Source organism: Loxodonta africana, chromosome 6, assembly GCF_030014295.1.
Source record: "Loxodonta africana isolate mLoxAfr1 chromosome 6, mLoxAfr1.hap2, whole genome shotgun sequence".
Lineage (NCBI taxonomy): Eukaryota > Metazoa > Chordata > Mammalia > Proboscidea > Elephantidae > Loxodonta > Loxodonta africana.
This window is the reverse complement of record NC_087347.1, coordinates 64,658,748-64,676,614: the sequence shown is the minus strand read 5'-3', so window position 1 is coordinate 64,676,614 and position 17,867 is coordinate 64,658,748.

Genomic DNA, 17,867 nt, shown 5'->3' with positions numbered 1-17,867 from the left:
ACTCACTGCCCCCCTAAGTTTTCTATCTAATCTTTCTAGTTGCTGTTGTCAATCTGATCCCATATACAGTAGCTAGTTCTTAAAAGAGCACAATGCTGAAAGCAGGCATTCTTTACTAGTTAAAAAAAAAAAAAAAAAAAAAAGTTAAGCTAACCTATTATTTGGTTTTAAGAAGACTTCATAGGTTATTTTTGGTTTAAGGTTTAAAGTTTACAGCTTATCTCGGGGCAATAATTTCAGGGGTTCATCCAGCCTCCATGACGCCTGAAAGTCTGGAGACCGTGAGAATATTAAATTCTGTTCTGCATTTTCCCCCTTTTGATCAGGGCCCTTCTATAGAGTTTTTCATCAAAATAATTCAGTAATGGCAGCCACCCACCATCCAGTTCTTCTGGTCTCATGGCAAAGGAGACAGTTGTTCATGGAGGCAATTAGCCACACATTTCATTTCCTACTCTTATTCCTGACTCTCCTTCTTCCTCTGTTGTTTCAGGCAAATAAAGACCAATTGTTGCACCTCTGATGGCCATTTGCAAGCTTTTAAGACCCCAGGTGCTATGCAGCAAAGTAGGGGGTGGAACAGAGGCACTGAACATGATATCAGGCCAATAAACTGGGAGATCCTATGAAACCATGACCCTAAACCTCCAAATCAAGAAACTAAATCCCATGAGGTGTTTGGTTGTACATAAACTGTGTCAGCAGCAACTTTTTTTTTTTAATTTTTTGGTCCCTATTATAAATTTTTATTACAAATATATCCCTCACCCCGCTTTTGCCAATTCAACTTTTTACAGGTGTACAACTTATTGGCAGCAGTTACGTTAACCAGCTGTGCCACCCTCCCCTTAATCAATGTGATATCCCCGTCACCATAAACCGAAACCCAGTACTTCATAAGCAATATTTGGTTGCTGGCTTTTGTGTTTCTGTACATTTAAATTGCTCAGAGACGAACAATGAATAAGCGAAGGTTGGTAGTGAAACTTCTAACGTGTTTAAGAATGCAAGTACAGGTGCAGGCTATAGAAAAGTATACAAGCAAACTAGTTGCATACAATGTAAGATTATTCAGCAATAAGAAGAAAAAAGTTATCAAGTTACAAAAAGACATGGAGGGAACTTAAATGCATACTGCTAAGTGAAAAAAGGAGGCTTGATGTCACAGTGGTTAAGGGCTCAGCTGCTAACCAAAAAGGTCAGCAGTTCAAACCCCCAGCCCCTCCTCAGGAGAAAGATGTGGCAGTCCGCTTCCATAAAGATTTGCAGCCTCAGAAACCCTATGGGGCAGTTCTACTCTGTCCTATAGTGTTGCTATGAGTTAGAATTGACTCAGTGGCAATGATTTTTTGGGGAGCTAAGTAAGTGAAAGAAGCCAGTCTGGAAAAGCTACATAGTGTATGATTCCAACTATATGATGTTCTGAAAATAGCAAAAGCAGAGAGACAGTAAAAAGATCAGGGTTGCCAGAGGTTTGGGGATTGGAAGGTGGGGGGATGAATAGGTGGAGCACAAGTCATTTTTAGGGCAATGAAACTATTCTTTATGATACTTTAACGGTGGACACATGATCTTATGCTTTTGTCAAAACCTCTGTACAATACAAAGAGTGAACCCTAATGTAAACTATAGACTTTAGTTAATAATAAGGTATCAATATTAGTTAATCAATTGTAACAAACGTACCATAGGAATGCAAGATGTTAATAATAGGAGAAACAGTGTGCAGGGGAGAAATGAGGTATATGGGAATTCTCTGTACTTCCCATACAATTTTCCGTACATGTTAAAGTCCTCTAAAATATAAAACCAATTAAAAAAGGAATAAATTGGAAATCAGAACAATAGAATACTAAACAGAAATCAAAAAGAATGGAATGCTAACCTGACATATTGACGGTAAGCATACCATATGGATCAAAAGACTCAGGAAAAGCTTTCTGGAAGAGGTGGGTTTTGAGGTGCCTTAAGTAATATTGACTGGAGGAGAAAGAAAATGACATTCCTGGTGGAGAGAACAGGGGTGAAGGAAAAAGTGTGTTTACTGAACAGAAAAAAGAGATCTGGATGGTGTGGAGTGTTTGTGTCACGGAAATAAGCCTGGGTTGGTAAAAAAAAAAAAAAAAAGTGGTTATATTGAAGAAGCACTCTGAAGGCAAGCAGAGGACATTGAGTTTGATGTATGTGTAAGGCAATATGCACCATTGTTGGTACTCAACAAAAGAAGTGTTTCAGGGCCATCAGTCTGGCAGCATGTTTTGAATATTCAAGGACTTTTCTTCTACTGCCTTAAATTTCTGATGGCAAAAAAAAAAAAAAAAAAAAGTAGATGGTATTTCAAAAGATGCTAGATTATTTTCATAAAAAAAAAAAATATATATTGGCAGGACTTTCCTCTGAAAAGCCACTAGGTGGGTTTGAACTGCTAGCCTTTCAGTTAGTAGTCAAGTGCTTAACCTTTTGCACCACCCAGGAGTTATCTGGATTAGCTGGATGAATACTGTGATATTCTGGCTGGCGGTATACATTGCAAATCTGTCAAAAGGCATGTTTGGGTGAGAATAGTGGTGATTGGACAGTTTTCTAAAGTAAATGGCTTCTGTAACTGCGGTGTTTTTATTTTTCTTAGACATGTAAGCTTTGAAAGAGATTTGAATTGCACTTAAATAAGATTGTTTTAGGAAAGAGAAAAAAGAGTGATGAGGTGGCTAGAGATCAGAGCTTAATTTCAAGCAGCACTCATTTGTCAGATGACAATAAACCAAAACCAAACCCACTGCCGTGGAGTTGATTCTGACTCATAGCAACCCGATAGGACAGAATAGAACTGCCCCATCAAGTTTCCAAGGAGCACCTGGTGGATTTGAACTGCTGACATCTTGGTTAGCAGCCATAGCACTTAACCACTATGCCACCAGGCTTTCCAGATGATAATGTGGATTATAAATAACTTCTTGGTACTTCCCTCCATTTTCTGCCCTGGAAATCTTTAGTAAAATTGACATCATCCGCCCAGGTATCATGATGCTGGATTTGCCTTGAGGGTGGCCATGGGGGAAGAGCAGAGGCTTCTTGGGGAATTACTCACAAATAAAAGTACACACACGCGCACAAATGCATATCACCATGTAAAAAGAGATCCTACCTATCAGCTTAAGCCATTTCCTCATTGACAATGAGAGGTTAGTTCATGTAAAGTGTATTGTTTTTGAGTCACTATGCTTATATACATGGTAGAAAATAAACTTCAAGAGTCTTCACAGACTGATTTGGGCCTCTGTTGAGCCTTTGTAAAGGGATAAGAAACGCTAATGTGTTTATTGCTTCCAGGGCCATATAGCCTGTGAATAAAATCATTCAGAATTTTTCCATTGTTTATCTGGTTTTCTTTTGCACGTGATTACTTTTTTCTTTAGAAATATTAGGAATCAACTAAATATTTATATGGACAAAGAGCCTTGTTTTAATTTTCATTCGTATTTAAGATACACCATATAGAGGTTAATACTTGTGATGATGACAGTATGAATTTGACTCTGTTAATCCTTAAAACAAGTGACTGCCATCAAAAGAAGTTTTCTATTTATGTAATTAATTTTAACACTACGTAGTCTTTGCTGTATAGCCTAATCGTTAGGTGCTTTAATAACTAAGAAAGTATCTGCTATAATAACCATCATACTTTCTGAGATAAAATAGATCTTATGCAGCTCATCCAATTCAGTGAAACAATGTACAGATAGAAACATTAATATGTTATGCATTTTGCAAAGATGTTTTTTATGGAGCACTACACACATGTAAAAATATGAATTCTTAAATATAAATATAGTTCATATTGAAGAACTTCTACAAAGAGACCTTTTAGAAATAATACTGGAATGCGTAAGCTGATACTTAAGAATGGACAGTACGTGTTATCACCTTGCTCAATAAGAAGGATGATAAAGTTGTATCAGTTAGGATGCTTTTGGCTGCAAGTAACAGAATACACAAAAATGGGCTTAACAATAAGGAAAAACCACCCAATAATAAAATGTTTTGAACTAGAGTGTTGGCTAATTCAGTCCTTCAATTACTGTATCAATTATCTCACCACTTAGAATATTTCCTCCTTTCCATTTTATTACCCTCAACACCTAGTATTGCCAGATTAGACAGGATGCCAGGTTAAATTTGAATTTAAGTAAGCAATGAATAATATTTTCAGCATAAGTACATCCCGTACAATATTATTCACTGTTTATCTGAAAATCAAATTTAACTGGTTCTTCTGCATTTCTGTTTTCCTAAATCTGAGAACCTTATCAGCACCTTGATTTATCTTCTTAGGCTACCTCCCATTATAGTAACGAGATACCTTCCATAGCCCTTAGAGTTATATGTAGAGGTTAATATCCAATGGCATAAAATGGATTCTTTTTATTGGTAAAGGAGAAGGTGGAGGAGTGGTGGTTTGCTAGGGAACCAACAGTATAGGTCACCAAGGCAAATCTGAATCTTTGACTACAGTAAAATTTCCTCTAATATTAAATACTTAGTTGTGTAATAATATGTAATTTAGCTTCCCTTCTGATTCAGAGGTAGGTAATTGGTCATCTAACCTTTACAGATAGTTGTATTTATATAGAAGTATGTGTCCTTTATTATTTTTTTCTGTAAAAATTTATATTTGAGAGTTTGTTAGTGCTGGCAAAGTCCATATCACTGTATCTGAAATATCTACAATAATTTCTTCGGTATTCTGAACTGAGGGAAGAAAACGGCTTATTTGAACATTTCTCTTTTTTCCACTTTATTCCCAAGGCACATATTAGGAGGTTCTCCATGTTCATGGTTGGAGGATTTCTTCTTCCTCCCTTATGTTGTTACAAGAAATAGTTGCCATTTAGTCAATTCTGATTCATAGTAAGTCCATGTGTGTTAGAGCAGAACTGTACTCCAGAGTTTTTTTTTTTTTTTTTGCCTTTTCTTCTCTTTTTATATAAGTGAGGTCACACAATATTTGTCCTTTTGTGATTGGTTTCTTTTGCTAAGCATAATGTCTTCAAGCTGCCTCCGTAATGTGTCAAGACTTCATTCCTCCTTCTGGCTGAGTAGTATTCCACTGTGTGTTTGTATGACATTTTGTTTATCCATTCATCTGTTGATGGGCATTTAGGTTGTTCTCACCTTTTGGCTACTGTGGATAGTGCTGCAATGAACATTGGTGTACAAGTCTCTTCTTGAGTCTCTGCTTTCAAGTCTTTTGGTTATATACCTAGGAGTGGAATTGCTGGGTCATATGGTAGTTCTATATCTAGTTTGTTTGTGAAACCACCACACTGTTTTCCACAATGGGTGTATCATTTTGCATTCCCACCAGCAGTGGATAATGGTTCCAACTTCCCCACACCCTCACCAACATGTTATTTTCTGTTCTTTATCTTGCCATCCCGAAAACCAAAAAAATCAAACCCGTTGCCATCGAGTCGATTCTGACTCATAGCTATCCTAGTAGGAGTGAAATGGTATCTCACCGTGGTTATGATTTTCATCTCTCTGATGGCTAAGGATGCTGAGCATCTTTTCATGTGTCTGGTGGCTATTTGAATGTCCTCTTTGGTGAAATGTCTATTCAAATCCTTTGTCCATCTGGTTATTTGTCTTTTTGTTGTTAAGTGTTTTATATGTATATATATATTATTAGATTCTTGTTGGATACATGGTTTCATAGGGTTTTCAATGGCTGGATTTTCAAAAGTAGATTGGCAAGCCTTTCTTCTGAGGTGCCTCTGGGTAGACTCAAGCTTCCAACCTTTCCTGGTCAGCAGCAGAGCATGTTAATCATTTGTATCACACAAGGACTCTGTGTTAGTTGTTACTCATGGCTAAGTATCACCTCACATTCCTATGTTCCCTTCCTTTATTTTAAAGCTTACGCATATCCTTAGGGCCCTGTTTGTACCTAAGTGATAATGGTTTTAAATGGGGTAGATAAACTAATCTGTGTTAATATTTACTTTGCTAATGTGTTGGACCTCTGAGGTAATTTAAGGCTAGTCATTTCAAAAGTACACCTCCTTTAAAAAGCTCTTCAGGAATGCTGCCAGTTTAGGCGCCTTAGTTGCACAGCCCTTTGGACTTTCCCATTACACTCGCAGAGGCAGGTGGCTTCAAGAAAGTTTGGCCTATATGACTCCGCTGACTGCTTTGCTCATTATGCCAGCCTGGTCCCTTATTCCATCTTTCAGCCTCTCATCAAATTCACATTGCAAACCCCTGGTCTCTGCAGCATTTTCTCAACCCTATTTAGTCTCATCCTGAGTGATTCATACGTGACTTCAATATTTATATAGATGCCCCACCCAAAACTCTAACTCATAATTTCTTGACATCCTCTGCTGTACAGACCTTTGACTACTTTGGACTTCTGTGATCTACTTACCAGAGCCACACCCTGGTGCTACTAGTCATCCCAAGCAACTCCTCACCTCCCATAATTACAATTCAAAATTCAGCTGTTTTAATGTAAGGTGCTACTCCTTTCAGCTATCCTTTCTCGTTTATATCAAACTAATTCTTTGACTTCATAAGGGATCTGCAATCTTGGGCAACAGTGAAGAATCAAGCCTCTGAGCCTCACTGCTAGCCTCCCCCCTTCCCTACTTCTGTCTTCCATCTAGCCTGGATTCTATGGTTTATTACATCAGCTAATCCCTCCCTAGCACCCTCAACTTCTTCAATCTCTCAAACTTTCATCACACTCAACCTCTAAACTCCTATCCCAGATGAATCTAAAAGTTTATCTTTTAGATTTAACGCCTATATACCTAAGCCTGCTAGTTAAATTATATCATTGCTGGGGGATAGTGGGTGTGGGTGGGTCGGGGAAGCGCTGTAGTGTTCGGCCATAGAGAGAGGCAGCATTGTGAAGGGGTTAAAGAATGGACTCTGGAGACAGACCACCTAAGCTCAGTTCCTGGCTCCTCTAAATGTGCCCTGGGGAAAATAACACGACCACTTTTTGCCTCATTGTCTTCATGTGCAAAATGTGGATGCGAATCACAGGTTGTCATTGTGAATGTTGTTAGCTGCTGTGGAGTCAGTCCCGACTCATGGCAGCCCCAGGTGCTACAGGGTAGAACTGCTCTTGGCTGCAATCTTCATAGCAGCAGATAGTCAGGCCTTTTTTTTTCTCTTCTGCAGGACTGCTGAGTACGTTTGAACTGCCAACCTTTAGGTCAGCAGCCAAGTGCAAACAGCTAATATTTACAAGGGGCTTAGGAAGGTGTATAACTGCTAAATAAGCAAGTACTATACTTCTCACTTGTAGTTTTGTTTCTACTTTTAACAACAGCTGTTCAAAACTTTCACTCCTTAATTCTCTAAACAGCCCAGACTTCATCACTTCAGCAGATGTTCCAACTTAGTTCTCATAACATGTATGGGGCGTTAGATGTGAACTCTTTTAAATTTTCTCCCTTTGCAAATATAACGACATTTGTACATTCCTATCTCCATCCCATCTAAGAGAAAGCAGAGCTCTAAAGTTAATTTTCTTCCTCTGCTCAAGGTTTTACCCCTTCAAATGCCTAATCTTTTCTATGTATATTTAACCTTCCTCTCTCTACGTGTCTGTTTTAACTAATAGACACGTTTTATATCTGTGTATTTTCCTCAAAATACAACCAAAAATCCTTCAACCCTACGTTTCCTTTTAGCTATTTTCCTATCTTCATCCTTCCTTTCATCAGATATGCATATGAAATATTAAAATATTGGTCTGCGTTTACTGCTTCTACTGCTACTTCCCTCATTACTGCATGACAGAGGAAAAATCATTATAAAAAGGTCTAATATTAAAAAAAATTTTTTTTAATATTAAAAGTACGGTAAATTGTGAATCAACATACTCAGAGAGATCAAAACTTTAGTATTTGACTCTTTCTCCTCCCTCACCCAGGCTTGATGCTAGTGGTTTTGAAAGGCTATCTGCATAATGGCTTTCCTGCTCTTTTCTTTTATGTTAACCAGTTAATTGTTTTAGTTTTATTACTCCTGCTGTTTCCTGTTTCCCCCTTCTGAAAGGAATCAGCCTACAGATTCCCACTCCCACGAAGGCTTCACTCCTCACCATTCCACCACAGTTGTGATCAAGGTCGGCAGTGACAGCTACATTGCCAAAAGGTCAGTTCTCAGTCTGCCTCTTAAGCAACTTCTCAGGAAGTTGGTAAAGCTGATCATTTCCTCTTCTTTAAAACCTTTTTTTGTTCACTTGGCTTCTGGGATGCCACTTTCTCTTGGTTCACTTCCTGCCTCACTAGTTGATTTTTCTCAACCTCTTTGCCAGATTATTTCTTATGTATCTGTCTTTAAAATGCGGAGTGCACCCAAGACATGTCCTTGGATATTTTCACTCTTCACCAACTCCCTGAGTGGTCCCAACTAGGTTTTTTTAGCTTTAGGATCATCTACGTGTTGATGATTTCTAAATTTATAGTCCAGTCTGGATTTTCCCCTGAACTCTATGCTCATATATCCAACAGCCTACTCAACATCTCCACTTCAGTATCTAACAGCCTTTCGAAACTTAACACGTTTAACAAAGTTTTGCTTCCCCCAAACCTGCTTCATCTGTAGTCTTCCTTATCTCAATCTTGTTACTCCAATCTTCTGGTTGCTTAGCCTAAAAATAAAAAAAGAGTCTTTCTTGACTTCTTTCTTTCTCTTACCCCTCTAATCCATAAGCAAATCCTATTGGCTCTATTTTCAAAGATATGCCCATAACATTACCATTTCTCGCCACTTCCAAATGGTCCAAGCCTGGATTATTTCATAATGCTCCTGGTTTTTCTCCATACTTCTATTCCTACTTCTTAGTCTATTATCCATACAGCAGCCAGAGATAGTCTTTTGAAACATAAGTCAGATTATAGCATCACTCTGATAAAATACCCCAGTGACCATTGCTGTCACAGGGTAAAAGACAAAGTCCTTCAGTGGCCTAAAGCTCCAACATAATATGGCTCCCCTATCCCTCTAATCTTCCCACACCCAGGAGGAGTGTGTGTGAATCTGAAAGAGAGGAACTACCAGGAACACAATAAAGCTGGTAAGAAGAATAAGAGGTCAGTGAAGTAGACTGAAAAGTAGGAAAATCAGAAAACATGGGGTCAAAAGAGAAAAGGCGTTGTCAATATAGCCAAAAGCTACAACGAGGCCTATAAAGTAACGGTTGAAAAGTACTCATTGGATTTGTCATTTTAGAGGTGATTGCTAACTTTTGCCTTAGTAGGTTTGAAATAGTTTACTTGGGAAATAGGAATAGGGCTGACCAGGATCACATAGAAAGATGGCTGCGTGGTATTAATGATTCCAAATACACACACACGAACCATAAGCTAAACTTTTATCCAGAGTTCCAGTTCTATACTATATTTCTGAATGCTTGGGGATACATCTCCATTAGTATGTCTCATAAGAACCTTACATCAAATATGGCCAATAATAAATTATTTCCTTTCTTCTATCTTATTCTCCCCACTCCCAAACAAATTAATCCCAAATATCCATCCTCCTAAATTCTCCATCATGTTGAATGGCAACACCACCTAATCATTTACCTAAAGTAGAAAACAAACCTTGGGGATCATTCTGGTTCTTCTTCCCTACCGATTTTTAATTTATCAAGTCTGTTTGTAGTTCCTTACCTCCACTGCTCTCACTCTTATCTGCATCTGTCCCCCCCGCCCCCCCATATTAATGAGCTTCCTAACTGGTTCCATTGCCTGAGGACCTCTTATGTGCCACTTTTCCTCCTATGTTTCTATAAAGCACTTTAGTTAAAAACAAACCTGCCTCTGACTTCCCACTGGCAGCAATACGATTCCTTAGAATAGAACAGCAAGGCCTTTGAATTGTGGTTCTCACCAACTATTGCAACCTCAGTTTATGACAATTCCCCACTTGCCTAAATATAATCAAACTGACGTACATTGCATAGGTTCATGCATACACTTCCCATACTCCTACTTCCAAAATATGTGTAATGAGAGCTTTTAAAGATCAAATAACCTTTGCCCCCTAAGTTGTAAAGGCAATTACAAATACAATTGGGCGACACTGGGGAAAAAATTAGTCATAACGCTGTCACTTTAACTGAACATCTTTGTTCATTTTCATCCTAATCTACTTCTGTGAATTTACATATTTACATAGTAAACATACAATTTTGCATAATTTTCCCTAATATTCAATTATTCCTTGTCATGTTGCAGAAAAGGAATATAAAAAATAATAAAATACTATGCATTGAAAGAAAGAAAGGATGGAAGAAGTAAAAACAAAACAAAACAAGGATGGGGACAAAATGGAGCTATGAATAAGGTTCAAAATGATGACCTACTTATCTACCATGGGTGAGCCACACATTTGGCTCTCAATTTTCTAGCAGTCACTAGAAAAACAGAGGCTTTACCACTTACCCAGTCTCCAGCGCCCATGAGATTTAAAAAAAAAAAAAAAATGCCCCACATAATTACAGCTGTTTTTGGAACAAATACTAAAAAGTAATTTGTCCTGAGGTCCCCCTAAAGAAAACAGAGGGCAATAAACAACATCTGAGAAGATTCCTTATAATGGAGACAGGATCTGGTTGCTAGTCATTGCTCATGAGAAACAATATTGGCAGTGCTATTGCACAAATCACAGTATGATTTTGTGAAAACCATCTTTTTGGAAATCATTTGATACCCTCAAGATTTCTTTGCTAGTCTGCGTTAGTTCATGGGTATATATTCATATATGAAACTATTTATACATGATCACATATATGTTAAATGATCAGTTGTAGCTGAGTTGTTGCCCTTTAGGAAAAACTTTCTGAATGTTTTTCTCTGCAAGACAGACATTTAAAGAGTTCTTAGGTGAAATCATGAAACTTTAGTGTTATACTTGGCAGTTGAGGTTTGCTTTTAAGGTCAGATTTTAGACTGAGAAGCAAAAATTCTCACTTTCTGATCAGGAACCATGGTCTCACTTGGGAAAATCCTCTGAGTACAAGGATGTGGCTGGGCCAGGGATGGTACAGTTTTAGATTTACGCCTGTAGTGGAAAATAGGGTATTACCCTTGCAAGACTCATACACAAGTTGAAAAACATACTCAAGTTTGTATTTGAGGATTCTCACTCTCCCCAATCTTGAGTTCTCTCCAGAAACATGGCTAGGAAGAACTGTAAATTTAAGATCTGAGCTATCAACTTTAAAAAAATGTTACATGCTGATAAAACCCACTGTTGTCATGTCAATTCTGACTCATAACAGCTCTATAGGACAGAGCAGAACTGCTACAGAGGGTTTCCAGGGCTGTAAATCTTTACAGAAGCAGACTGCCACATCTTTCTCCCACATACATTGATAAGGAACCTGAATATTAATGTCTTGGTTTCCCCATTTTCTGAGTTCTGGGCTTTTCAGAAGATTGAATAAGATAAAAGCAGTATTCCTATCTTTGGTTCATGAATGCTTATAGGGCTGTTGAGTTACCTGATTCATATGAAAGGAACATTTTTTTTTTTTCCTGGAGGCAACCTAGATATGATTTATCTTATACATACATTTCCTTTAGTGAAATGCACATAACTCGTTTAGACATATGGTTATATTTTTAAGATATTATAAACAACATTGCACATAACTCAAGGCAGATCTAATCATCTGCCAGGAATAGTGGCGAGTCTAATGCAGTCTTTCTCAGAGATGGGGGAGAGTAAGGCAACTGCTTGGCTATTGGATGAATATATCTCTGTATCTATACAAAGTGGAGGATTTATCAAAGAACCAACTTATGAATAGATGTTTGTGATATTGCGTAGTACTATGTAGAAAATCCGTGGTACATTTTACCCATATTTCACTATAGGCACCAGCATAATAGATTACATTAGTCAGTACCCTTCTCTCTTTCTTTTTACACCACTCCTTTCCCCACTGAATGGGGGAGAGTCAAGGTCAAAAAGAAAGTGATTTCTCCTAACGTTTTAACCCTGGAAATAGCTACCTCAGAGTTTGTCAGCACATAAGATTGAACTAAATTAGTTACGGGTCTGGGAAGAGTACAATTGAATAGGCGCTTTCAAGCTATATCAAAAACTTGACGTATCGTACCATTCCGCTCAATTGTCTTCAAAATTTACTTTTCTAGTGATTATAAAATATGTTATAGAGCAGCTATACAATAATGTAACTGAATGTTCTATTGTTATTATTGGACATTTAAGATTTCTATTTTTCTATATAAATAAGACAATACTGACCATTTCCACTCATTTTCTTCTACTAGATAAGACACACAGTAAAGGTTGTAGCATAATTTATGGTGACACAAGAAGAAAGGATTTGCTGTACTATTTTAGAAGGAGGAAAGAAAAGCAAGATAAAAATGGAGAAGAGGAATAAGAAGAGTATTCAGAAAGTGTTCCAATGCAGGATGGAATTACAAGATGAGCCCATTTTGACCATTACTGTATCATAGCGGCTTTACGGCATCTGGCATAGTCGAAGCACTCAATTCAATGAACTTTTTTTTTTTCCCCCAAATGAATGAATAAAAAAAATGAAGGGGTAAATGACATACATCTAGTGAGTAGAACTAAATTCATGCTGGTATCCCCTCCATTCATAAACTAGATTTGGACAACCTTGCTAGAATAGGTGTACTAGCTTTCTAATTTCTTTTTGTTTTTCAAGGACAAAGTAGAAACAAGCTCTACATTTAACCAGCTGTCTCCTGTTCATACCTGTACCAGTTGCCATGAACCACAGATACTCCTGAGACTACTGAAAAGACTTTTTAGTGATTTATGCAAATATTCTGAGGATATGTGCTGATCGCTTGTTACAAATTATTTTGGTCTATAACATCATTTACTTGTTGAATAATGACTTAGAAATGTATTCATTTTGTCTGCGGTAGCTTTACTCATAACAGGTTTAGCTAATATACATGTGAGAAATGTGCAGAATTTACACTAATAATGTTCAAGTTAAAGAGTTCAGTTTTTTATAATTGTCCAAAGCTTTCTGATTAAAATGTTGTGTGGTCCAGAGGAGATGTGGATTCTTGCCCCAATTTTCTGTGGCTAACTAGTTGGCTAGCCTTGGGCAGTCTACTTAGAGCTTTGGAACTCAGTTTTTCTCCCTGTAAAATAGGGGAGCTGCATTAGGTAACCCTCTCCCCAGGATTCCATCCATTTGTATGTCACACTGATCTGCCCGTCAATTATAAGTTAAGAATCCCCTCAGCCTGAGGAGACCAAGTGACTACTAATGTTTCTCTAACAGTGGGCCTGGGATACTCGGAGACAGTCTCAGTAGGTAAGAGCATAGCCTTTACAGGTGGAGAACCTTGGTGCTGATCAGGACTCTGCCCCTCACGAGTAAGTGGCCTGGAGCAAGTATTAACTTCTCTTCATAAAATGAGAATAATAAAAGCGCTTATGATTTTTGTATTAAATGAGACTAAGTACAATGTCTGGCACAAAGCAAGTGCTCAATAAAAATATCTATTATTAACATTTCCTTGGCTCCATTCAAATAATTGCTCTTCTAATAGCACATCTACAAATTGAATTTCAGCACTACTGCAATTAACATGTTTAAAGGTGCCAACTTGGACTCATTTGTTTTAAAAAAAAATAAAGACCTGAACTCAGGGGATTTTTAAAAATTAAGCAAAACCACCTGTGTGCTGACCTTTACCCTATCATTCTTTTATTTAATAACAGTCTATTAATAAACACAACTTGGAGATGTTTGATTAGTACTAATGTAACCCAGGCCAATTCTGCTACTTAACAGCTGTAATAAACTGTCTCAGCCCAAATAAATGGAGGTTTGCTTCATTTTTCTCTTTGTTTTGAAACAAGGTTGTGGGTAAGTTCATGGTTTTGGGTCCCATCAAATAGGTATTAAATTTTACTCCTAGTTTTTTTTTTAAATCACATATAGATTATATTCAAATATAACTAAAGAGAGAAAATCATCCTTAGATGGGTGAGATAAACTTTGAAGGCTGTATAAATACTTAGTTTGAAATTTAAAAACAATTACTTGACCATAAAAAGAGAGAGAGAAGGAAAAATTTCCCTCAAATGTGGGAAACCAGAGTATTTTGCTTTCCTAACTACTGCAGGAAATATCTGTTTGTTTCTTATGACCCTACTGCTTCCACAGTGAGATTAACTTTCAAACACAGGAGTTTTCATTCCGTTTACCAACAATAACCGTCACCCTGGCTTGTGGAAACGATAATTTGCAGCGAGTTCAGGAGAATACTGGGAAAATTAAATCTAGTAATGCCTGGCTTGTTCCCACAATTTGGGGGTGGACACTTTGTGAAGGGGTGAGCCTTCCAACTTCAGGGTCCCCTACAGGGTATGTTAATTAGCTCCCTATAGTACCCTGGGTCAGTTTGTGTTAAAGGTAATTTTAGGGACAATAAATCTTATAGCAAGAGTTTTGACTTACCACTCTGTTTCAGAATGCTTTTTTATTGATTTCAGGTTTCAACTCATTCAAGAGACCTGAGCCTCAACTGACTTGTAGCAGGTTGTGGAAGAATAATCACTTGCATTTCTGCTAGAAGGTTCCCTGTAAGATACAGGGTGAGTAATATGTTCCATAGATGGATAAAAAAGAATATACATTGACTCACAAATCTTGAATACCTGCATGTTAAATATCTAAAATTTATCAAGCTATTATACAGACTTTTTATTCATTACAATTCAACTTTAGAAGTTTCTTAGGAACCGGCTCATTATTTTCTATCTCTACAGCTCTACTTCCTTTAATATTTTATTTTTTAATTAACTCTCATAGGAGATCACTTTTTTTGAAAGCAATTTTAAAGGACTGCATATTGAATTTATATACAACTTTCTAAAAATTGCCTGCAATTAATATTTATTTAATCAAACATTGATTTAATCAGTGGAAACACAATATTAGATATATACCTTTTCTATCTTCTGAATAAGAGTGACGAAAAGGACGGTTTAAAAAACTACTGCTGAGCCACTATGACTTACTGGCTCTGTTCATCATCACAGTGCTAGATGAAATGGATTGTCCTTGTTTTGATGTCCTACCTGCTTGTGAAGGAGTCCCTTGGGTGGTGCAAATCGTTAAACGCTCAACTACTAACCGAAAGGCTGGCCGTTTGGACCTGCCCAGAGCTGCCTTGGAAGCTAGGCCTGACGATCTTCTTCCTAAAGGGGTCACAGCCTTGAAAAATATAGCATAGCTCTACTTTGCACACAAAGGGTCGTCATGAGTCGGAACTGACTCGATGACTAGTAACGACAACAAGAACCTGCTTACAAGGAGGTACTTTTTGGTTGGTGATGGTAAAGGGAGTTGAATGCAAAAAAAATAGCCAAAAATCATTTACCAGAATCCTGTGTGAGTCTGGCAGACACCCCCATCTCTCCGCTTTTAGTCCACCTTCAAACTTGCCAAGCCTTGCTCGTTTTGGCTTTATTTTAAAAATGCATTTCTGGTAAGTGAGGACAGGTTTTGTACTGTGTTTCAATGACTCACCCAAAATAACTCCATTCAACTTGAAAACGGTCCTTTTCTGAATGCAGATTGTGTTTGTTCTGAGATGAGCACAGAGGAGCTGCAGAGGGGAGAACAGAGAAGGGAAATGTGGTGGGAGAAGCCAGTACAGTTTATATTTACTCAAGATCAGAAGCACATCCAAAGAGTTACTTTAAAAAAAAAAAAAAAGATATGTGTGTTTGTGTGTGTGTGTGTGTGTGTAGAGGGAATTGTTTTTGAAGTCTGCACCATCTAAAGCTTTGAAAGGTATGTCAGTATTAGACATATGGTTCATCTTGTCACCAACCTCCTTCTCCTGATCCTCATAAAATATGGTGGCAGAGATGTATACACAAATACGTAATTCCAAATATATGCATAGTAAAATAATGAATTTTAAAAACTCTTCGACTCGACGGCACTGGGTGGTTTTAAATGGCTCCAAGAGCTAGAAATTATCTCAAATTAGAAAGAAAAAGTATATCAAGTAAACTGATCACAGAATAAAATCTAATTGCTGTTGAGTTTGACCCATGGTGGCCCCATGCATGTCAGAGTAGGGTTGGTAGGGTTTTCAACAGCTGAGTCATTGGAAATAGATTGTCAGGCCTTTCTTCTGAGGCACCACTGGGTTTCTTCAAACCGCCAACCTTTCAGTAGCAGCCAAATGCCTTAACCAGTTTGCGTCACCCAGGATCATTGTTAAAACTAGGAAACGCAGTAATGACCATCATCCTGTTTTGTTGTGTACTGCATAAAAATGCTTAATATCACCTGACATAGGTATAGACTGAACATCTGACACCAATAGGCGGCAGGTATTGGCGGCAATAGGTATGCGCCTTTTAAAGCTTTTATGATTCAAGATGTTTGAGATCTTTAAAAACAGCATTTTAAAGTAGGGCATAAAAGAAAAAAAAAAGAAAAAAAGGACGGGGGAAGGAATTGATCCAAACTGGAGCATTTAGGCTTCACAGATGAATTAAAAATATTTTGGCTTCCCCATGTATAACTATGTCCACTAGAGAGGATTTTAAAACCTCCTTTGAGTTGTTTCATGAATTTATGAAACAGGCCAAATAAAGCTTTTTCTGTTACATAATCTTGCTTCAATCCATTGTTGATGAAGAATAGATGAGCCATTCTTACCTGTTGCTGAGAAACACCAGAGAATTCAGCCACTGGAAAGAAAACAATCTGTCCACAAGGCTTCAGAACAGAGAGGGTAAATTCAGCTCAAGTAGAAACCTGAAGAAACTGTGATCTGGGAATGGGGAAATGAGTGATAAAAATGACAAGCCTCTAACACGCGTAAAACCAGAAAGTATAAACTGATAATTTACCCAGATTGTGTAAATAATTTGCAAAGCAAAATTCATCTGCTTCTCCTGGTGTGAATTTAGGAAAATAAGGGGAATCAAAATAGCTGATTGTCATGCCATATTAATACTTACTTATAAGGACAAGCAACTAAACTAGTAATCCTTATTTTTTGTTAATATGGAAGGACCATAAGCACAAGTAATGGGTTTAAATGATAGACGTTGAACATGCAATTTTATTACTTTAAAAATGTATGCAATAACCAGAAATGCTAACACCTTAATGATTAATGACTTTAAAGGAATATATCAAAGGACCAATTTAATTTAGATTGATTTTTCCTAATAGTTCAATTTGTCAATAAATCTTTGAGAATGTTTTTGGAGAATATACTAGTTGGTTAACATGTCCCTTTCATTCTCTTTTATCCTATTTAAAATTATCCCACTGGTATCCCTGAAAATGTTAATAGGTGTATTGAGGGGGACCAAATGATTTCCTGTTGAAATAAATTTTAGACACACTGGGTTAAACAAAATTAAACTTTTATTTTTAATTTTTTTTTAATCTGAAGTACTTCTTACATCTTTAACAGTCATTGTGACTGGAGTGGGGATGAGAGAAATGCTTTCCAAACTTCATATAGAATTCTTTTCTCCAGACAGTCATGTTGCAATATAAAACGCTGCTTTATTTATTTAATCTGCAATTTTTACGTACCTCACACCTCCCAGCCTCTTTTACCTTGATACCAAACCAACCACTGCCATCAAGTTGTTTCCAACTCATTGCAACCCCAGAGGGTTTCCAAGGCTATAAATCTCTCCGGAAGTAGGTTGCCACATCTTTCTCCCACGAAGCGGCTGGTGGTTTCGAACTGCCGACCTTTCAGTTAGCAGTCGATCGCTTTAACCACTGTGCCATCAAGGGTCCTTTTTACTTAATTAAGGGGTGAAAATTA